We start from the raw sequence: 24131 nt of genomic DNA, 5'->3' as shown, positions 1-24131 counted from the left end.
TTTAAAACGGTTTTTTCCAGTTGTAAAGTATTGTAGAAAGCGCATAGGCTACTCGTAGATCCCCTGTATCATAGTTGCCAAGTCCGTGTTTTGTGTCAACGCTAATGAGATGTCTTACGAAAGAACTTGTTTTTCTTATAAAAAAAAAAAAGAATAAGTGTTTTTGGAGTATGCATTTCTCAGTGGGAGGAATTTGTTCTTTATTTTAATGTTAGAAGTGAATGTGTCAGTCTCACACACACACAAAATGGATATTGACAGAGCAAGTGTTATTTATTTGGCAGGCTGACTGAGAGAAGCATTCGCCCAGTGGCGCCGACTTTTAGAAGCAAAGCGTTTCATAAATTTTCCAGCTTACGTAATTCTGATGTTGTCTTTTTATTATGATCCCAGAAAAATGGTCTTCATATGTTCATGTCTACGGCATACCCAAATTGAACATTAGCTTTGTAAGATTTAATTGAAAATAAAGATGGAATTAGATTACAGCATTTTGGAGGAGCTGCTTTCGAAAAAGAAGCATTTTTATATTCCTGGAAAGTTATGGAGCCCGTTGCTACATCGTTGATATCATGAGTAATATCCATTGAAATTCCAGTCATTGGTTTGAAAGTTCTAGTTATCATTCCGTTGTACACTTTCATTTCTAAATTAAGTAGTAGGCCTATATCTTCATTTTCTTAATTACTAACCGATGTCTGGAAGCAGCAGTATGCGTTCTTTCAATGAGAGAATCGAATTTCAATTTAAAAATTCGACTATACGTTTGTTAAACGAGGAAAATTGGGTCAGGTAAGAGGAAGTATTTATTAACAGATGATTACCCAAGTAAAGACAGTAAAAATTGCGTATGGAATATCTGAAATTTTACGTCATCACGGCTTTCATAATTCTAAGAAGAAATGTACAATGCTGGGTCAGAAGAAATACATTATATTTTGAATAACATTAATTTTACAAATCATTGTATTCGACAGATCAGTGCAGCCGATCTTTCGGCCAGTAGATTTTATTTGGTACCTCAGATGCATTCAATTTAGTAATGTCATTCCTCAGCCAGTCACCCTCCCCCCAAAACCCCCACCTCCAGACAGCCTCCCCTACCCCCTACCCCCCAACAAATACGCAGCGCTCATATCCGATGACTTGAACAAATGAATTTTGAGAATATAAGTTATTTATTTCATACGTGTAATAATCGTCATAAGCGAATGGTTTTCTCTCTTTATTTTCTATGTGTAGAATATTCACAAATGTACATAACTTTTATATCTTGTTTCGAGGAAAAAAAAATGGTGTAAAACATTGCTAATGTCAAGGGCGTAACCCGAGTGAAAATATATATATAAAAAAAAAAATAAGACGAAGAGAAACAAGCTCTGTACCACTGAAGTCTGTGAACCAAAGTTTAAGGTTTGCGTCTCTTTCGGACGCGAGCAGTAATGTAATTTCTCCTGTGTTGTTCATAATAAAACCGTGAAGTCAAACATTCGTTTATTGAGTTCCTTGTCTGTGTGTGTGTTTTTTTTTTCAGAATGTTCGTTTCTCGTTCGCTCTTTTCCTTACACAAACCAGTAAGTGGAATTCTAGGTAATTTCTGTAAAATGAATAGACCTCTCCCAACCTAAGAAGAGGATTGTTTAGTGGTGTTCAGCTGCGGACGAAGAAAGGCGGAGTGCCGTTCAACCGCGAGAGGACGGAAAAATCTACAGGCCACAAACGCGAAGGTCTGAACTTCTGAACGCTCCCTGAAGAAGGAATAACAGCGGGAAGGCAGTTGAACGAACCTTAGTGATTCCTTACTCGCATCAAGAGCTTGTGAATCGGGAAACTGCAGCAACAGGTTGCAAATGATACCGCTTATTAAAGGCTGTGAGTAAGTAAATGCTACACTTGTGTTATGGATGACGCGCAGAGGTTGTGAAACGAATAGTAATGGCCACAGATTTAAGTTTAAGAGGTTTTGTACATCCCTCAATGAAGCCATTTATGTCACTTAGTGGCCATGAAGCTGGGGGTGTCTTGTAGGCAACTTGTATGAATTTCAAGCGCTGCATCCTTTTGCTAAAACTATTGGAAAGTATTCAATTCCTTTCGCCGCGTAAGTGTACTTTCTATCGATGGAGGTAAGAAAGTTCTCATAATTTTCTTGCAGCTGTTCCTGAAGCCACACGGCCAGAAAATCGCAAGTAAAAGACACTGCGAAAACAGGACGAAAACAACTTTAATTAGGGCATGAACGCTGTACGTTATCTTGGACTTGGCTACGGCGTTTTTATGGCCAACTTTTTAATGATGCCATTGTGAGTTGTTCTTTGGTTCTTCCGTCCAGGGGAAGAAAAATGGAAGGATACCGAAAGAATTATGATATTTTGAAGATTTTGTGCACTTAATACATTGGTCATTAATATGATTATTTATTTATTTATAACCAAGTTAATGACTTTCAATAGTGTTTGTATGAATTACTTCTGCAAATATTTTTCCATCAAAAGTTTATGGGAGAACTGTGAGTGTTATTGTTGTTTCTCAAGGGTGCTCTGATACCACCGTCTTGAAAGAGAATAGTGAATAACCACTGCTTTATTTTTTAATATATTGTAGCCAAGATCACTGGACCATGGACATTTATTAACCTGACAATGCCAAGAACGCCGCCATCTTGCTATCCACCCTCTCCCTAAAAAATAGTTTCTTAGTGCAACTGCGAGGTTTTCCTCCTGTTACACCTTAAACCTTTTTGACGTCAATTTCAGTTTCAGCCTGAATGCCTCACAGGCCCCAGCGCTTGGTCTTTGGCCCAAATCCTATTCTATTCTGTTCTATTCTAGAACAGAAGGAAGAAACAAGGAATTGCCAATGGTTTGTGATTTAGATGTACTGTGCTTCCAGGCAGATGAGCTACGTCTCATAGGCGGTAATCACTCTCTTCGGCCCTGTGGAATGCTGAAAACGGAAATTATGTCGTTTTCGACGCTCTGTGGGTGTGAAAGCTACAAAATGGACGTGGGGTATGGGGCTTGCAGCCTCACACCCTTAGTAAGTAAGAATATATATATATATATATATATATATATATATATATATATATATATATATATATATATATATATCAATGGGGAGTATGGACATAAAGACTTGCTAAAAGGTCAATTTATTCCCAGACGTTTCATTACATTTTTCGATGTATAAAATAAATAACATAAAATAAAAGGGTACAAATTTAAATTTAAAAATATGGATTACAAATAAAAATTAAAATAGAAGGGATAATTAAAAAGGACAACGTAAAAACAAAACAAATCTCTAAAAATATACAATATAAAAAAATATATATATAAAAAGTGTACGTGGGCTTTAAACTAAACATAAGAGAGGTATGAACAACAAGGACGAGTAATTTAATGATTCCAAATGGCCAATTTAAGTACAAAGATAAATGTCCTCATTTAAAAAATGAGATCCATCAAGGTACGCATAGACTCTCATCGTGGAGTGTTATAGACAAAAAAAACCCAGAGTTAAAAATATGTAAACTTCAATTGAAAATAAGGATTTTTCTGTTTTAGGGCGAGCTTCTAGCAGCCATGAAAAATCATTAATGATTAAACGTTTAAAGTATGATTTAAGCTTTCATTTTAACATTGCAAATAGTAAATTTTATATTGATTTTGTTTGTTTTTTATGTCTTATTTTTAATTTTTTTATTTTGTAATCCATTGTGCTTAATTTTTTAAATTTAAATTTGTACCTTTTTGTAATTTATGAATTTTATACAGCCTCGAAAATTTCTGAATGCCCCAGTACATGGCAATTGATATTCACATCTGCTTAATATTTCATGTATGCCAAGTAACATCAGCTATAAGAGATCCATCACAAAAAAAAAAAGTTAAAAATATGGGGAAAATTTCGCTTAATTGATGTTTATGCTTATTATCCCCAGTCATATTTCACATAAGCATGCTAAGTTTCATTGCTAATAGGATATAGACATAAAATCTTGGTCTTGATATTCGTATTTTACATTTGAATGGCTGATGCTAAAGAGATTGACATCGATCTGCAGCTTTTATGGCGTGCTCATTAACTATCGTATATACGTCGAGTTAGCTCTCTGGGCGGGAGTCACCCCCGCCCGGTGAATTCCACGACCGAGTCACATTCGTTATCCACAGAATAATTAGAATGACGGTCTAAGTAGCGATGGCCGCTGCAGATAGGTGACTTTCTTATTTCAAATTACTCGATCGAACCAGTGAGTTTCATGAACCAGTCATGAATTATTTAATTAGATTTTCGGATTAGTAACGGTGACCGCGAGAGATAGGTGACTATTCAGTCTAATAACCCGGAGGTTTTTTAAATGTTGCTCTCGGTGCAAAAAGCCATTTATCATGAGACTAAGAAAATTCCTCATTATCTGGGCAGTGCACAGTTCCGCACGCCTTAAAAGTAATTCCACTCATGGGTGATGGTATTTGAAAGATAGAAATTTATAGTTTTTAATATACTCGTATGTATCGCTTATTTTGGTAACAAAACTATACCCATTCAAGTAGTAACATAAATGCATAAAATGGACACCAGTTTCCTATACTATAATTACAAAAGCTCCTACAAGTTATATAATCCTTGAATGTGACTGGGTTTTGTATTTTAGCACCTTTATGCTACAAATGAAGAACTCAACCAAGCTCAAAAATTGACAAGGAAAGTGATGTTTGGTAACTAGGCAACTTCTAACTTCACATACCACTGATTTTTAATGTCAATATATTGTGTACTCAAAAAGTTTCGATGAAAAAATATACTCTATCAGACAGTCTAAAATTTAAAAGAAAAATACTTTCACCTTTCGTAAGTTTAACTATGAGTATTATCAATTAGTTTAAAATGGCTCGCCCTTTATTTTTCTGTTACCTCTATGGCAGACGAACCGGAGCTGTGCTGACAATAGCAGAGTTGTGGCGATCGTCACGGTGTGGTAGTGTTAACGCTAAAGATTTTGATAGGTTAGTTGACAAGCTCTCGGTCAGTAATGTGTGTGTGGCGGCGTCTTTCATAAGATATTGATCTGATTTGATTCCAGAAAATGAAAAACATGTATATTTGACTTTAAATGCGGAGTTTTTCTTACGTCAAGTCAAGACTGATCGGGAACGACCAAAAGTGTAGCTTCCTAGGCTAATAGGTGGTTGTTGCCATGTGGTAAATATCCATTTTTGATCTCACTCATCTCCTACCGAAGAAGGTCAATGGTGAGTACGAGTACATCATGGTGTTGGTAATCTTAAATTCACTTCCAAGAACATTTAATTTGTTTAAAAGAAAATACTGTGGTGACCACGTCCTTGCCCTGTAGCTGTTTCCAACGGTAGTAGCCTACTAGTAGTAGACATACTTATCGAGTTTGGTTGTGAATTGCGTTCTGTCTTTCATATAGTCCAGTAAGTTATATGATTTATACGTCAAAAAAGCTAGCTCATAAGTTGCCGTGAGGTTTCGCAGTCATATCTAGGATATACGTCTAGGGTTTAATATAGGCTTAAAGTGCACCAGGTTTGACAAATGGCAGATTTATTTCCTTTTTATAATACACTGGAGTGACAACATCAAAAGTCAATGACAGTGTGTCGCGATTAGTCCTAAATATTTATAGCAAATAAGATCTAGAAAACCTGGTATAGTCACGGGGAACCGGTGGAATATTTTAAGATATGTGAGAGAAATTTTGCAAACACATACGTGTGTGTGTGTGTGTGTGTGTGCCTAAGAGTAAAATTTCATGTTGCTGTTGAATTTATTTAGTGAAAATTTACCCTGATGCTAAGTAAAAATTCAGATGTCAGGATGAACGTTCATGTTGCCCGACCAATAGTACTACATAGTAATACATACACTCCCGTAAAACAATACAGTGTACGAGAAATCTTGTGAAATTTGCCTCCGATGTTGATGTTAACAATAGCAGTAGCCATTTTTTTCCGTATTTTTGCTTTCTTTATTGGGGATTGTTCAGCGAACTGATGGGTATTTGAGCTTGATCCCAATAATAATATAATAATAATAATAATCATCATTATTTAGATTATTCTCCTGTTATTACAGACTGATGACTGATTTCCGTTCTTATGGCATACGTGGTCGAACAATGCGTATGTGGAGCCTTGAATGTTTTAGTCTATGCGATGAAATCAGGTGACTTGTCATTGTGGTTTTGGCTGGTTGCTCTGAAAATTACCGAACCGCCCTCCCCCCCCCTTTTTTTTTTACCTCAAGGGGATTGTTGGCCTTTACTGTCGCTTATTATAGTTCGTAGTGAGAGAAAAAAGAACTTTTTTTAACATGACGTATATTGCAGCACAATTTACTTTTATTATCATTGAAAGGAAAGATTAAATTGAGGGTCTAACAAGCTACTTTTCATTCAGAATGCTGAGAATTATTCGGATTTGGATTTTTTTTAAATGTACAGAGTGTTATGCGATTACCCTTAATGAAAATCTCCGGGATAGTAAGGAACAAGATGTTAAAACACACACACACATTTAATACACACAAATACACACACATACATATGTATATATATATATACATACATATATATATATATATGTATATATATATATATTATATATATATATATATATATATATATATATATATATATATCTATATAAAGTCATTACAATTATCCATAAATAAGTTATACTTTAACTTATACTTTCCATAATTGAAATAAGCCTTTTAACAGATCGATGACTAGTTTTAGCTCAAATTTACCTCATTCTTGGATTGTTTCCTCTCATGAAGCTTGGTAGGAGTTATGCTTTAGGGAGGAAGTCATATAGGTAAATGTTTTGTGTCTCATTTGCGTTAAATATTAAATTAAGAAAATCCAGAATAGTTATGCCTCATCCATCATCGGTGTTTGAACGTTCGGATTTTAAGTAGCTGCCTAGGCTACATCATAATCATTTGATATTCGGAAAATTAACTGGAATTATTATTATTATTATTATTATTATTATTATTATTATTATTATTATTATTATTATTATTATTATTATTATTATTATTAAGCTTGGAAATTGATAGAGCTTCCTTGGCATACTTCATTGACTAGAGTATATTCAAAGCATCCTCCGTGAAATCCGTCGTCTTATGACCACCAATCACAGTAATTAAACTGTTTGAAGTCCCTTCCCGTTTAAAAATAAAAATAAAAAAAACCTGGCCAACAATAGAACAGCATGACGATGAGCTGGACATACCTCATGCGTCATTTTATGTATTAACGGTTGCAGATTTTAAATCTTGATAAGTAGCAGAAACTCTGTATTTGAACCACCTAGATCCCTAAATGATAAAGTGTACTATAAAAGCACCGGTAACAGATATTAGAAGCCAGTCAGAAAGCCCAATCAAATACACAAACCCCAGTCTGCAATACATCGTAGATGAATACAGAAGTGACTGTATTCTCCTCCTCTGATATCTCATAGACCGGCATTGCTTTTGGCAAGGTTCTATGCAGCTTACGAGTAACATTTGCATTTTAGTTTACCGCCCTTAGTCCGAAGGCCCGATAGCCCGAAGGTAACATTTCCGACGGATTTTAGATTACGAAACTAGCAAACACCTTATAAAAATACCAACATAACGTACCCTAGGGGTGTTTACTGGTTATCTATTAGCCTCGGGGATTAACAGTCAAGCTGTCTTCGGAATGCCGGCTTAGGACCTATGACTATCGGGACTATCGGGCCTTCGGACTAACGGACTGTAATCGAATTATCTACCTCTGCCGTCCTTTGCTGAAAACGGGCCTTGTAGTTGTTCGACGCAGATCATTTTTAATTTTAACTAACCAACACATGTGCCCTTCATTCATTCTGCTTATTAGCTACATTTAACTCTTATCTTGAGATCATGGATTGCGTAACCAACGGGAGCCTCTTTTGAAGCACGTCGCCGATGTTAGGATTGACCGTTATTTTTCAAAGTAGAGATCAAGATTGGCACACAAGCCCGAGTGAGAATCACAATTGTGTTGATTTGACAGAGGCTGTGGTCAAATTAGGTAATTGTGCCTACCATCTGTCCTTCTGACTGTAAACTCACCGTGCTCGATGTACCTTCTATAAAGAGTTAACAGAAGCGTGTAAGGAGCAAATGATTTGCAACACTATTGCATTCGGTTCTGAAAGATTGCCCAGAGTAGTTGACGCTTCTTTTAACAATTATTAGTGCGTGTTTGTCCAGTCCATTTCGGAAGGCAAACCTATGCAAACCCACGTGGCTTTACATTGGTGTCGCACCAAAACGAGTAGCGCTCTAGTGTTACCTCATGGGTGATATTTGTGGAAAAAGCAAACACAGTCGATATTACCCATGTACAAGTAAGTAAAAGCGGGATGTAAGATCTTGATTTCTAATAGGAAAGAATATCTTTGGTTGTCAAAAGATAATATTGAATGAAAAGCCCCTCAAGGTATTAACCCGGTATGTATCCACCTACTCCGAGGTGCTAGTACTTAACATGGCTAAAGCTCCTTAGGACGCCGTGTTTAGTACTAGCTCCTCCGGGATCAAAGTATTATATGCACCCATTTCTATATTGTATGGTCGACGATATCTTCGTGCGGCCGTCCACTTTACTTAGCATGAGTTTACCATGGACGTTGACAAAGGTGGATACATACAGGTTTAATACCGCCCCTCAAACATGAAATCAAAGATGGCTGTGTGCAGCATGATCATACTAACAGCTTAGTACAGGAAGTAGGCGTTGAGCAAATTCTATAAACTACCAATGAGTCGATTTATAGAATGGAATCTTATGAATTAAGATTTTCCATTGTTTTCATTATAATGGAGGAAGCAGTCTAATATTCCAATAGCATATATATATATATATATATATATATATATATATATATATATATATTATATATATATATACATATATATATATATATATATATATATATATATATATATAGTAGAAAAGGACGTTAAGCCAGCAATCTCACCCCAAAGACTTGCTTAGAACAAGAGCATTAATTTCCTCTGGGAAGAGGTATATATATATATATATATATATATATATATATATATATATATATATATATATATATGTGTGTGTGTGTGTGTGTGTATACTATTTATGTATACATACATATATATGTATATATATATATATATATATATATATATTTATATATATATTTATATAATATATTTATTCACGGCTTTCCTCACAGGATGTGGCTCCAGGAACTGTTCTGTACATTTATACCAAAATTTAGATCGTCACACTGGATTTTTTCAGCTTATCATCACCCATAAAGAAGAAAGACAAAGCTGAGAGTTTCGAGATTCAGAAGTTTAAATGCCAGTTGCATGGTTAACCACCAGAATTTATAACGCGGTTATTGTCGTGAGTAGTCCTAAATTTAGACCAGTAGATGACTGAGCTTAGATATACACAACAGTTATGACAAATGAGAAACTTAACGTGCCTCATTCCTACTTTTCTGTACACCTAGACTGATTTGATTATCTTTTTGGTCTCGCTAAATTAAGAATTTTTACTCGAACTTGATTCTTTTGAATTAGACCTAAATTGTTATTTTTCTTACTTTTTTTGTGTGAACGCTGCCGATTTCTTAGCGCCTGATATGTCTGTTATTTCTCGAAATTTAGCTAAAATGGTTCTTTTCCTCCTAATGGTGAATTGGTAATGTAAACACATGTGGGAGTAGTAGCTCTAACCTTGCCAACAACCGCCTAGTTTCTCCAGGACTGAATTGAATTGAATATAGAATTCAGGCCAAAGGCCAAGCACTGGGACCTATGACGTCATTCAGCGCTGAAACGGAAATTGACAGTAAAAGGTCTGAAAGGTGTAACAGGAGGAAAACGTGGTTGCATCATGAATCAGTTGTTAGGCGAGGGTGGAAAGTAAGATGGAAGAAAGAGAATATGAAAGGAGGTACAGTAAATGGAACAAAAGGGGTTGCAGTTAGGGGCCGAGGGCACGCTGCAAAGAACCTTAAGTAATGCCTACAGTGCACCGCATGAGGTGCATTGACGGCACAATCCCCTTACGGGGGGTGTCTCGGAAAGATGTACTGAAGTTAAATTTGTAAGAAATCCCACAGGGCTACAGACTTGCCGTTCTCTGGTTTTAGATGACTGCGTTGCGCTGCAGTGGTTGTAATTCTATATCCTTGTGTCAGTGTTTGCAAAAGCCTACAAATGCAATCTGCAAGTGAACTGAAGAGAATGGGTTTAAATTTACCTGTCAGGATCTTGCGATTAGGTTCACTGTACACAGGAATGGAATAGACCATATCTCAAATTTTACTTAATATTCACCTTATAAGAAGGATGAATCTTTTTTTAGGTGTCACTTGAAATGAGAAGTTCACTTGATCCTGTCACACCGACTGGTTGAAAATCACCATGAAAATGTTAAAAATCGTTAAGAATTATAAAGTGGTGTCTGGTATTTGCTGAGAGCCAGCAAAAATATTTCTGCTGAGAAAAATAACAAGTTTTTTCAATTAAGAGCTGTTATAACTGTCAAATATATTCATCAGCTTATCAATTCAATATATATATATATATATATATATATATATATATATATATATATATATATATATATATATATATATATATATGTATATATATATTATATATATATATATATATATATATATATATATATATATATATGCATATATACATAATGTATGTATGTGAATATATACTGTACAATCTTATGATGATATATGTTCAACTTTGGAATTTTTTTTTTTTTTAACAGATGGTCATAGGTCGTTTTAATATGACCTCTGATCGCGTGTACTAACGTTAACCCGCTAGCGCATTTGAGAACTAAATTATATACCGGATGATGCATGCTCTAATAGTTTGCTAATGTTGGACTGCAGTGAATGGTATTTTGCCGCAGATGTTTTAACCAGAGGCCGTGGTGAATCTATGGCTTATATTTTTTTAAGTAAAAATTCTCACTTCGTATTAAAATTTTATTATATTTTTTAATGTTTAAAATTTTTTTTATTTTAATCCAAGTTTCACCCCAGCCATCTCATCATTACGAAGTACCGCGGAAAAGTTTTGCCACTGAACTAACTGTCCGTTTAAAGCTAATTGGAAAAAAGGTTTTAGTATAAATCATGAATCACGTCGAGTCATGATTGGCCACAGTGCGTATCCATCGCCAGTTGGTTGAGTTAAATCGGCAAATAGTTCTTTAATTGGATCTGTTGCTATGAAGTAGTTGCTTACTGTTACCTTCAAGGAAATACTGACAGAGAACAACAACAGAGAATTATAATTTGCATGTTATTTGATCAGTGCGATTTTGAAGCTTTTTTTTTTAATGTGTTGTGGTTGTTTCCTTCATCCTGCAAAAACAGAATCTAGCCATAAGCCTCCGTCAAGTCTCCATGACCCATGTTTTATCAAATTTCCTTATTTCAGTTCAGTTACTCAGTGAATTGTTTACTTATTTTGGTGCTTTAGGATTAGAATCCTTATTGTCATGGGTGTCTTCAGTCAGTGTCCTGCCAAAACCCATTCATAATAGAAAAGGTATGGCTTTAAAGAGAGAAGAAAGCATTTAATACCACATTGAATGCTTTCTCCTATCTTTGAAGAAAGAAGACTGAAGACAGTCATGACAGTAATGATTCTAACCCTAAAAGTACCAAAATAAGTAAATAATTCACTGAGTAACTGAACTGAAATAAGGAAATTTGACTATACATTAAGGTTAGGTCATCATGGGTCATGGAGACTTGACGTAGGTTTTATTGCTAGACTGAAAGTGTCGTGAATGAAAGCGTACTTGGAATTTCTCCTAATTTTAAATTCAGTTTTCCTCGGAGTTTCAGCGACACTTTGTAGCTCATATGCATATGATGTTAAGACGTATCAATATGTATGTATGTATGTGTAAAAACACATACATTGGCTACATACATGGCTTTTAGATCAGCCTTTCTAATTTTCTTTTTTCAGTTTAATGGGATTTAGTTTTCCTCTTTTTAGGTTGTTTTTCCAAAATGGGTTTTACATTTTTTTTTTTTTTTTGTAAATGTGAAAGTTTTACCCAGCAGCTTTCTTGTGTCAGTGGTATGAATTTACTTTCTGTTATTCATTTTTTTTCATTGATGGAAAACTGTTACACGGGTTTCCCTTGTTACTTTTACAGCTTTTGTGAATCTGTCCTACAAGACTCCCTTGCGTCTTTTTTTTTTTTTTTTTTTTTGCCATTCTCTTCTGCAAGAATCTAGTAGATTCCTGTAGCTGTCACTGTATCAGAACCAGGTGCAAAATGTCATGGATGAGACTGTGTGGGTCGAAAAGAAGACACACTTCGGACGCATAAACTTCTCCCAGCCCCCTTCACTGGAGTTTCATTTTAATGGAGAATGGAGCGCAAGAAGTTTTTTTTTTTTCTACCTTCAAATGGTGACTCAGCTTTAATTCAGCCTATTCGGTTGTCGGCTCTGCATAGAAGAAGTACTGGTGTCGGTGAGAAAGTTCCATTGTCAGAGTTTTGTAACTCGGGAAAGTTTTCGTCTTCCGCGTATTCAGGGAACTGGAATCTGTATTCTGATTTGATACCAGAGTTGGAAAACGCAAAGAAGTTTACCGATTTGTTTTAACAATTATTTGTTTCACCTGAATCTGCTGCCAGCAAAGGCGGGTCACTGTGCTTGCTGCCTTAAAAAAAAAGAAAATCTTGCTTCTATGCTTTTGTTGCCTTTACAGAGTCCTTCGCCAGTGTTTGAGACTAAGTGGTCGTCAATACTTCTTTTTGCCCGCAACGCTTCTCTTCGCTTTCATCGATTTTAAAACTTTATCATGCTGTCTGAAGTAGTGAGAATCTAATGTCATCCTTTGTTTTATTTTGTATCCTGTCCTCCAGTTGGATTTTGAATTTCAGAAAATTCTTTGTTTTAAGAGTTTTACCGGTTCATGCTTCGAAATCTCACAGCTGATGCAACGTACCACAGTTTTAATTTCCGGGCAGACACTTGAAATGAGATTCCGCCTCACTTGCAGTCGAAATTAGAAAACAGTATTGAACACACAACTTGTATGTTGCGATTTCGTCAGACAAATGTTATATATATATATATATATATATATATATATATATATATATATATATATATATATATATATATATATATATATATATATATATATAGTTACAACCGGATATCGAAATCAGGCATTTTGCTAACTGTTCGAAATTTCAGGCAGATAGCAAAATGCACTTGGGGGCATGGGGGCATTTGATCCCCCCAAGGGCTAGTACTAAACAAGGCGAAACTGTGACTCACCTACACTGTTCCCCGTGTTTAGTACTAGCCCCTGGGGGATCAAATGGCCCCAAGTGCATTTCGCTATCTGCCTGAAATTTCAGGCAGTTCGTGAAATGCCTGGGTTCACCATCTTTCTCTAACACACACACACACACACAATATATATATATATATATATATATATATATATATATATATATATATATATATATATATATATAAAGTGAAGTGACTGTTTTGTAAGCCATTTATATATAGTGCTTAGTTTTACATTTATTTTCAATTTTCATAATTAGTTATGACAACTGTTTGTACCTTGTCTTTATATTTGTCCTGTCGTTCCCTGGTACGTCTGAATTTTCTCCTTCAATCTTTTTGCACTGAGGATCTCTCAAGTTCCATCGTATAAAGGCTTTGCATATTTTCTACATCGTATCATAAAAGTTATAACTGTCCCAGAGGAAGTGCGTGTTTGGCTCTCATCCTAAAGGTTCCATATTTTCCTTCTCTGTTTTTGTATTAAGAGGTTCTACACCTTTCCTGTGTAGTGATGGTTTTGCAGTTTTTCTTTATCTTACAAACTTTGTTTCCTCATTATCGTTTTCTTGAAGTCTATTTCAGTTTTCCTTGTAGCTACATTTAGAAGCATTTTTTTTTTGTTCATGCAATGGATGATCCTGTCATGTGTTCATATTTTGTTTGTAGAAGTCTCTTGAGTGTTTTATGGCAGTCTTGATCTTGATCTTAAATTTCCTCTCTGCATTATTTCTCTCTGTTTGGTGTTAATGCTTTGCATCTTATACGCTTATTACCTTGAAGAATTTCCTTTTTGTTTAGGCGCAAAAGTTCCGCAAGTTCCCCCTCTCTATCTTTCCCTTAACTGCCTTACGCCTGTTATGCTTATTTTCTTAAAACTTATGCTTCTTATAATTTATGCTTATTATCTTAAAACTTATGCTTATTATCTTAAAACTTATGCTTATTATCTTAAAACTTTTGCTTATTATCTTAAAGCAGTGGTTCTTGACCTTTTTCAATGGCCATACCCCTTGATATCTCAGAAAATTTTCTCGTACCCCCATCCAATATAAATACAATAAATACAGGTTTAAGGTTTCGTACCCATTGGGCGTTACAGGTATACTCCAGGTTAAGAACCACTGTCTTAAAGGCTTGTATATTTTCTTTTGATCTTTAAGGCTGTGAATGTTTCCTCGTTATCTTTCCTTTAAATGCATCTCCTCTTTCGTATCGATATCTAGAATGGATGCCTTATTAGCAAAGTTTAAGCCTGTTTCCTTTCAATCGCTGTGACCGTTATCTTGAAAGTTTCAGCATTTACTTTGCATCGCAAGGAATCTGCGCCTATTTTTTTCTCTCCTCACTCCTTGCCTCTTCCTCGTTATCTTTCGTTTCCTCTTCTTAACTCTTCTTTCGTCTTTAACGTCACTGTTCTCCGTGCTTGCTCGGCATCGTTTGAAAAATCTCTGCTTGGTGCATTTCCTATTTGCCTTCGCCTTAGGGCCTAGACGCGCGAAATAAAGTCTCTTGCGTAAAATCAAGCGACATAGTTATCCTTGCATCAAGCAATTGGTATTTCATAATTATCCTTGCGTCAAGCGGTTGGTATTTCATAGTTATCCTTGCATCAAGCAATTGGTATTTCATAATTATCCTTGCATCAAGCAATTGGAATTTCATAATTATCCTTGCATCAAGCAATTGGAATTTCATAATTATCCTTTCATCAAGCAATTGGTATTTCATAATTATCCTTTCATCAAGCAATTGGTATTTCATAATTATTCTTGCGTCAAGCGATTGGTATTTCATAATTATCCTTGCGTCAAGCGATTGGTATTTCATAATTATCCTTTCATCAAGCAATTGGTATTTCATAATTATCCTTGCGTCAAGCGATTGGTATTTCATAATTATCCTTGCATCAAGCGATTGGTATTTCATAATTATCCTTTCATCAAGCGATTGGTATTTCATAATTATCCTTGCATCAAGCAATTGGTATTTCATAATTATCCTTTCATCATCAAGCATAATTATCCTTTCATCAAGGTATTTCATAATTATCCTTTCATCAAGCAATTGGTATTTCATAATTATCCTTTCGTCAAGCAATTGGTATTTCATAATTATCCTTTCATCAAAGCATCAAGCGATTGGTATTTCATAATTATCCTTGCGTCAAGCGATTGGTATTTCATAATTATCCTTTCGTTAAGCAATTTGTATTTCATAATTATCCTTGCATCAAGCAATTGGTATTTCATAATTTATCATCGTCTGGTCTTGAATAACGAAATGAAGCGAGGGGCGAAACGGGATGGAGAATAATTCGACACAAATGAGATTAAACGATTCCCGTTCCCCTTCGTTTATCCTTCTCTCTCTCGTTGATCTCCGGCCTCTTTATAAAATAAATTAATTTGATTAGTTATTGTGTTTTTTTTAGAGAGAAAACAGAGCTCCGTTACACTTTTTTTTTTTTAGTCATTTATTTTCTTCTTTTTACCCGGATACAAGAAGGTATTTTAATTGGCGTGTTACCCGTTTCAGAATACGCAAATGTTTATTCATATAATTTTTAGGGTATATCGATATTTATTAATAACGGAAAACGTTCTTTTTGTGAGGTCCCATTAGCTTTATCATATTAAAATGATGAAAGCTGAAATCTGTTAATCTGTAAAAAATACAACTTGGTCAATTTAGGGCTTTAGCCGGGATATGCGGTTAAAATGATGAAAAGTTCCGAAATCATTTACAAATGGGCGTGATATATTTTTCAGGGCGGTTTATTTACAAATAAAAATGACATATTCCCGCCAGAGGTCATAGACTCATAAAAGTTACAATTTTCGGGGGACGCTGTCCAGGGGTGAGCCGCCTATCCTAATTTTCGGCAGTAATTGATATCATATTTTCCCCCTTTTTTTTTTTTTTTTTTGGAAAGGAGCTACGCGAGGTTCCATTAATGTGTTCGGTCCTTTCAACGGCGAGGCCAGATTGTGAATACCGCCTAATGCAATTATCCCTACCTAATTAGCTGGTAAAAAGGACAAAGTCTCAGCTTTTAGTCCAATTTTTGTTTAATAAGGAGACGGGAAACATGATCAGGAGCAAGGCGGTTGTGGCGCCCATGTACCTAAAAAGAAAAAAAAAATGGGATGAAGGGGGAGGGAATTGAGGAGGAGGAGAGGAGGAGGAGGAGGAGGAAAGACAGGTAGAAGGCAGATGGAACAAGGCGGTCTATCTCTCTGAAGTCTACCCTTTTTTTTTTTTTTTTTTTTTGCGGATGTCAGATCCATCGCCTCCATTCGGTAATGGAATCTCAATTCATTTTCGTTTATTTTTTGTTCGTGCGAGATTGGCGTGTCTTTGTATTTGATTCTTATGCCGGCCAACGAGTCTTCCCAGTCTTATTTAATTCTTATTTTTTCAAGAAAACCCCGATATTTTACATAAAAAGATAATCATTCAAGATCCTTATTTACCATTGAGTCAAAAAATCACTCGCGTGTTCGCTGCCAGGAAATGTTATAATAAATGAAACCAGGTTTTGATAACACTGATTGTTAGATGAACCCTTTAAGACGTTATTCATAACGGGATAGTGAGATTTTCGAAGTTGCCATGTCTGATACCTAGCCTAATCATAATTTTTGAAGAGTATACGTTTATGACGTATCATTAGTGTTTTCAGTACGAATAACCTGGAACCCCCACGAAAGGAATCTGTTGTGATATTGGCTACAAGAGTTCTCACTTGGTTTTGGAATGAAAACTTAAAACCATATATTCTTACGAGGTATTAGAAAACTTAAAACAATATATTCTTGACAGGTATTTGAAAACTTAAAACTAGATATTCTTGCCATGTGTTTGAAAGTTTAATACAATATGTTCTTGTTATGTATTTCATTCGATATATTTCTTTGATATACGAGAGGTTTCTAGGTTTCAAGAATTAATGTTAATCGCTTGCGTCCAAAAAGAGATGCAAAAGAAATGCGAGTTTCACATGACTTAGGAAGTCTGGCCCAGATTGAATTTTGAACTTGGCGTCTCAATGCGTCTTATTTTCCATTGTCATTTGTTGTCCCTTCATTACAGAAGGTTGGGAAATCCATTTGGGTATTAAAACTGACTTACTGAAGTATAAAAGAAATGGTAGTATTTATATATATATATATATATATATATATATATATATATATATATATATATATATATATATATGTGTGTATTAAATACATTGTATATATATATATATATATATATATATATAATATTTAATACATTTTTTATATTTAGTGCTTCATAATGATTTTAATATTTAAACGATTTTCATTATATATATATGATTTATATTTATATATATATAAATATATAATATATATATATATATTATATATATATATATATATATATATATATATATATACACACATACTTACATACACACACACACACACATATATATATATATATATATATATATATATATATATATATATATATATTTATATATATATATTATATATTATGTATGAACTTTTTCCGCCCCAGAGGTTTTCAGGTCTCATTGTCCCTCATTGGCTATATACCGTACAAGAGCTGAAATGATTCCATTCTCAGCGTGACGACGATTAATAGGCAAATATCATCATAATCCCCTTACTTTTGTCTGGCTTGCATTGGATTTTCTTCTTGCTTTTGACTACTAATGGTTAATGGTATTTCATTTGCTTTCAGTTTAAGGAAATTTAATCACGTAATTGTGGAGAGATGCCTTTAAAACACCAGTGTTTTGTGAGAGTGCACGTCACATTTCCTTAGTTTATGAGAGTCACTAATACCATTGGCTGTTTCTTTTTCTCGTTGATCAGAACGAATTTGGTTTTAAAACGCCTTCGTGGTTTTTGAGTTGTCCCGTTCATCACACATCTCTTATTCCTCAGTTCATCACAGATGTTTCGGGAAAACTTTCCTGTCGTAGCTTCCTACGCAGAAAGAATACGGCGGTGATAAACGGAATCCAAGCGAGCGCCTCTGGTTTCTGTGAGCTTTTGAAAAGTCAATTCCCTCGAGATATGAAACTGAATTAGAATGGGATTTTTGCGCCGTCCTCTCCTCTTTTTTTTTTCTCATTCTTAGCTTGCCTTTTTTACAGGGCAAAGCATATTCATTAGTTGCTGGACGGCTCTGTGATGAAATAAAAAAGACGTGAAAAGAGACTCTCATTTGAGTAGATGAGCTTTAACGGAGCTAACACAGTTTATGTCACTCTCCAGATTCCTTGGTTTTGTTTATACCTGTGCGAAGGCCGACAGGGGGCATCTTGATGCCGTCATCTAGCGAACAGTTGAAGCTAGTAAGAAAAAGGGGTTTAACCTGAAGGATGAGAGACTTTTCTCCCCCAAAACAAGTGATAATAAGAAGCTATTTCCTCACAATAGGTACCAGAAGACTGATAAGGAGTAAGAGTTATAAGGAGATAGGCCGTAGGGGAATACCGCACCAACAACTAGGCGTGATGTAACTGAAACACTAATTTGTTGGAGATACGTAATTTCCTCGCGTAATGCCTGCCAGTTGGAGGTCAGGGAACAAGCTCGATGAAGCAAGGTCGTTTCGGAATTCAGCTTAAAATTGTGAAAACAATAACTATAAAAGTCGTTTTCATAATTTTAAGCTGAATTCCAAAATGACCTTGCTTCATCGAGCTTATTCCTTTACTTCCAGCTGGCAGGCATTACACGAGGAAATTACGTATCCCCAACAATATTGTATCAGTAACTGTTATCCATCAAATACTTATTAGCTTGTGGTATTTGACGTCGAAATGGTTAGCTAAAAATAATGTTTATAACAAACTACTTGCATGATTATCCTTGCATGAAACAGATGAATGACTTCAAGACTTTTCCTGTTCATGTACTGACAAATTTTCTTTCATATTGGATCATTGACAGTTATCTGCAGCCGCTTCCACATTGTATTCAGGTTTCCCATCCCATGAAAGTTGTATTTTTATCAAAACGATTTCAGCTTAGTTCAGGTGTAAACCTTTTTTTTATATAGTTTAAGGCTGGTAGGTCTAAGAGTTAAATCGCAACCATAGAATGCTTTTGTTTTGTAACTTTTACTGGTGGCTTGGGAGAGGGTTGGGGACATGGGGCAAGTATATTTTGCCCTAACAGTCCAGCATGACGAGGTAATAAAGTTGACGCATTTTGCTTTAAAAGCATCGAGAGAAAACAGCGGTCAGTGCATTGATTTTGTAATGCTGAATTTGTTGTTGTATCTCTGGCCTTTCGAGATGATATTTATCTCCCGAAAACAGATAGATCTTATGACTGCCGGTACTAATGCATTTCCTTATTTTTTTTTTGCGCGGGGGCGGGGTTGGCGTTGAGGAAAGGATATCTTTATGTATTGGATTATCTATAAGGAGAAAAATAATGAGGGAAAATTTAGAAAAAGTCATCTACATTACGTCCAAGTTACAGCTACTAAGAAAATACTATTGATGAAAGAAAGAGCGTGAGAGAAAAATTAATTATATAAAATATATATATATATATATATATATATATATATATATATATATATATATATATATATATATATATGTATATATATACTCATATATATATATATATATATATATATATACTCATATATATATATATATATGTATATATATATATATATATATATATATATATATATATATATATATATATATATATATATATATATATATATATATATATATATATATACTGAATGTATGTTATAGTGGGAAAGACAATTTCATAAAGGACTAATGTAGCAACATCGAAATGTCAATGAACTGACACTAAACTGCGTTGTAAAAAAGCAACGTAAAAGCCAATGTATCAGTAACATATTTTATTAAATGAAAATAAAGGTGAAAAGTGTATTCTTCGATATTGTGCTTAAACACGCACCAGAGGAATAGTAATTTGCAGATACGTGGCACAACGATTGACCAGTTACACTGCAAACCCTCCCACCCTCTTTCCCGATATCTGCCACCCTACTCCGCAAACTGTCCCCCTCCCCACCAAAACCCCCGCCAACACAACAACTGGAGGGGTGGATTAAGAAGAGAAGTAAATCCCCTTAGTTGATCTGGCGATTCCCTTAATAATCGAGAGGCTGGGATTTGTAAGCATCTCTGCGCTATTCTGTCGAGAGATAAAGACATTGCTCCAATTTCTTGTAATCCTGAGTAACGTCCGGATTGAGGAGCAAGATAAGACGCTCCTTCCTATGTCGTTATTAAGTATCGTAGTACTACTCTTCAGGAATAGGTTTGCGTCTCTCTCTCTCTCTCTCTCTCTCTCTCTCTCTCTCTCTCTCTCTCTCTGAAGTCCAACAGATGAGCATTAAAATAAAGGAGGGAAAACCGAAGAAAGAGTCTATCACAAAGGTTTTATCATTTCCGTTGCTTCCGGCGGTCTGGAATCCTCCTGGCTAGCTTTCCGATTCACTGAGACTAAGCTAAGTCATTAACTGTTTGCGATATCTACGATGATTTTTATTCTGGCGTCTTATTTTTTTTCCCCCATATAGACAAATTTAGATTTTCTACCTTTTTCTCCGACCCCCCAACATACGTCTCCAGGCAGGTGATTATTTTTTCTGGGATTACCTGCGCCTAGACTCATAGCATTTGGTGCGATGTCAGTACTTTAGTCTAGGAAGGTTATATTACTTATCTCCTCTCTCTCTCTCTCTCTCTCTCTCTCTCTCTCTCTCTCTCTCTCTCTCTCTCTCTCTCTCAATATATATATATATATATATATATATATATATATATATATATATATATATATATATATATATATATATATATATATATATAAACAGAGAGAAACAATAATGACAAAGATTTTTAATTAAAGTGTGGTTGTTGAGAGAGAGAGAGGGAGAGAAATGTGTTTATTTTGCGTTATAGGAACTTATTGAAAGAAGAATTTACGTCACTGTTTTTCTTTTTCCGAAATTGTCGCAAAAGATTTACCTTATGTTTTGGGAATAGTGGCGGATTATCACCTCTTGTGCACTTCGTACAGTGCAAATCGCTCTCGAATAATTTGCAACACCATTTTTCGTTTCTTGAAACTTTCACCAGGTTTTCAGTTTTCTAAAAAGAAAACTATTGTGCCGGTTTTGTCTGTCCGTCCGCACTTTTTTCTGTCAGCACTTTTTCTGTCCCTCCTCAGATCTTAAAAAATACTGAGGCTAGGGGGCTGCAAATTGTTATGTTGATCATTCACCCTCCAGTCATCAAACATACCAGATTGCAGCCTTCTAGCCACAACAATTTTGATTTTATTTAAGGTTAAAGTTAGCAATAATCGTGCTCCTGGCAACGATATAGGACAGTCCATCGCGGCCGGGTGAGAGTTTCATGGGCTGCGGCTCATGCAGCGCTGTACCGAGACCACCGAAAGATAGATCTATTTTCGGTGGCCTTGATTATACGCTGTACAGAAAACTCGATTGCGCCGAAGAAACTTCGGCGCATTTTTTTACTTGTTTTCCGTTTCTCTCAGCATAGGATTGTGCAATATGAACCTGTTATGGAGCGTATGGGGACGAGTATGCTGACTGTGAAAATAAGTGGGTGTGCATTTGCTGGAGATGCATGTGGATTACTAAATCCATATTGAGCAGGCAAAAACCTCCAGCATTTGTGACGTAAGAAATTGTTACAGGAGTTAGTCTTACCGTATAAACTGGTTTTAACTTCTCCGAAGGTATACCTTTTGAAGGACCTGGTCTGATGAAATATAAACGTAATAAAAGACACTTGACAGTTTCAATCTTCGGCGTACCATTCTTAAGGGTCGGTCCAGTGCAGTTTTTTGTAAATTTGGCCAGGTGGAATGACTGAAAAAGAATTTGGGAAGGCTCTTAAATTCTGTGCTACGCAATGGGTGTTATGAACTAGTTGCTTTTACTAATGTGCAGCAGTTTATTTGAACGAATGTCAGTACCGTACAAATCGAGATTTCTCCCTCAAGTAACTAAATGTATGAAATAAAAATGATAATTAGATCACTCTTATGTCTGAAGAACTGGGTTTCCTGTGGCAGCGCAATTTGCGGCTGTTAGTACCATAAGGTGAGGCAGCAGGGAAGACAGCACCGTTAGTTTGATTGGTTGTCCGTTTCTCTCTCTCTCTCTCTCTCTCTCTCTCTCTCTCTCTCTCTCTCTCTCTCAGTAGTCTTATGTTTTCGTCGATATTAATGTTATAATACGACATTTGATACACACTCAGTCCCACATATACTTAACCAATCTACTCCAACTTCCCGTCTCATAACTCATTCAAGAAGATCTGGGTCTTCCAGCTCTTCTGGTAGCCAGCGGAACCTATAGATGAGACTATCACGTATTGTTGACCTTTCATCTTTTTCTCACTTCACATAGAATATCCGTTCCCCTGGGGTATCACTTCTCACTGTAGCTTGCCATCTAATTTTTCATTCTTGAAGCTTTAGTCTCAAATCAACAAAATTGTTTAGATATAATTTCAGTCGCATGCCATATCTCGTGTCCGTATAGCAGTACAGATCGTAGAAGGTGTATGTATGTAATTTTACGTTCGTATGCAGTTTCAGGCTATTTGATGTTCAACTCTTATCCACCTTGTTCATCTTTTTTTTATTTTTCTCCATTAGTTCTTTACTGAAATCCAATTCAAGGAACCTGCATTGGCTATTAGTGTCGCCATCTAGTGTTATTTCATCCCTTTTTGCACACTCTATCATCATTATTCCTCCTTTCATTAGAATTATCTCAAGTCCCTTTTCTGTAGATACATGATACCTTCTATTCATCAAGTTTTGTAAAAACTGTGCAGTGTTGCTGCTTAAGATATCGTCATCTACATATTATGAGTCTATCAGCTTGTTACCGTTATGAAATCTGCAAGAAGGGCAAACAGCAGAGGTGACATAATATTTCCCTGGAGCAACTCACTATTTACTACTGTTTCACTTGACAAGACTTCATCAACACTTAACTTATCTGCTATGTTCATGGATACTTACAGTTAGCTTTTCATATTTAAAGGGAATACCATAGTGACGTAAGACATTCCATCATACTGCTTGGGAACAAAGTCAGATGCCTTCTTGTACTCAACAGAAACTATCAGAAGAGGATATCTGAATTCCATGCACTGTTGCACAATATGTCTCAACACAAATATTTTATCTAAGCAATTATTGCTTTCCCAAGCATACTGAGGATGAGCATGCAGAATATTTTTTTATCACGACGAACATCAGTGCTATGCCAGTATATTTACTGCTTTCAATCAGGTCACCTTTCTTTCCTATCCTTGCCTGGGATTTCAGTTCCTAATTACCATGCTTTGTTTCCTTATTTAGAATTATGAAAAACTGTTTTTAGTTTGCGAGGTGTCGGTCCATTTTCTGCTAAAGTGATCTCTGCAGTGATTCCGTCATGGGCAGCTGCTTTCCAGTTACTGTGCTTATGATTGACTCCACCTCAAAGACAGTGAGTTCGTTGATGAGTAAATTCAGGTCTTCATCAGCTCTCTGTATATCAAATAATCCCCCCTTCTATTTTTGTTCATGACCTGAAAATGTCTTCTTTTTTCTTCTCCCATCCTTGTGATTTGTGACAAGTATTTTTCTTTCTTTTTCACCCACGTATTGTTCATTAGAA

At 35.4% G+C, this 24131-nt stretch overlaps 1 protein-coding gene across 4 annotated transcripts in view; it reads left to right on the top strand.

Moving 5' to 3' along the window:
• Positions 1-4909: 4909 nt before the first annotated feature.
• Positions 4910-24131, top strand: part of bug (thioredoxin domain-containing protein bug) — a 206395-nt gene continuing 187173 nt past the window's right edge. For 3 of the 4 annotated variants that reach the window (XM_067099076.1, XM_067099075.1, XM_067099074.1), the window contains exon 1: positions 4930-5261. The gene's annotated coding sequence lies outside the window, so the exon portion shown is untranslated. Of the gene's footprint in view, positions 5262-24131 lie in introns of all 4 variants that reach the window. The other variant, XM_067099072.1, reaches the window with a different exon arrangement.

This window comes from Macrobrachium rosenbergii, chromosome 55 (assembly GCF_040412425.1).
Source record: "Macrobrachium rosenbergii isolate ZJJX-2024 chromosome 55, ASM4041242v1, whole genome shotgun sequence".
NCBI classification, from domain to species: Eukaryota; Metazoa; Arthropoda; class Malacostraca; order Decapoda; family Palaemonidae; genus Macrobrachium; species Macrobrachium rosenbergii.
This window is presented reverse-complemented; position numbering and strand designations above follow the sequence as displayed.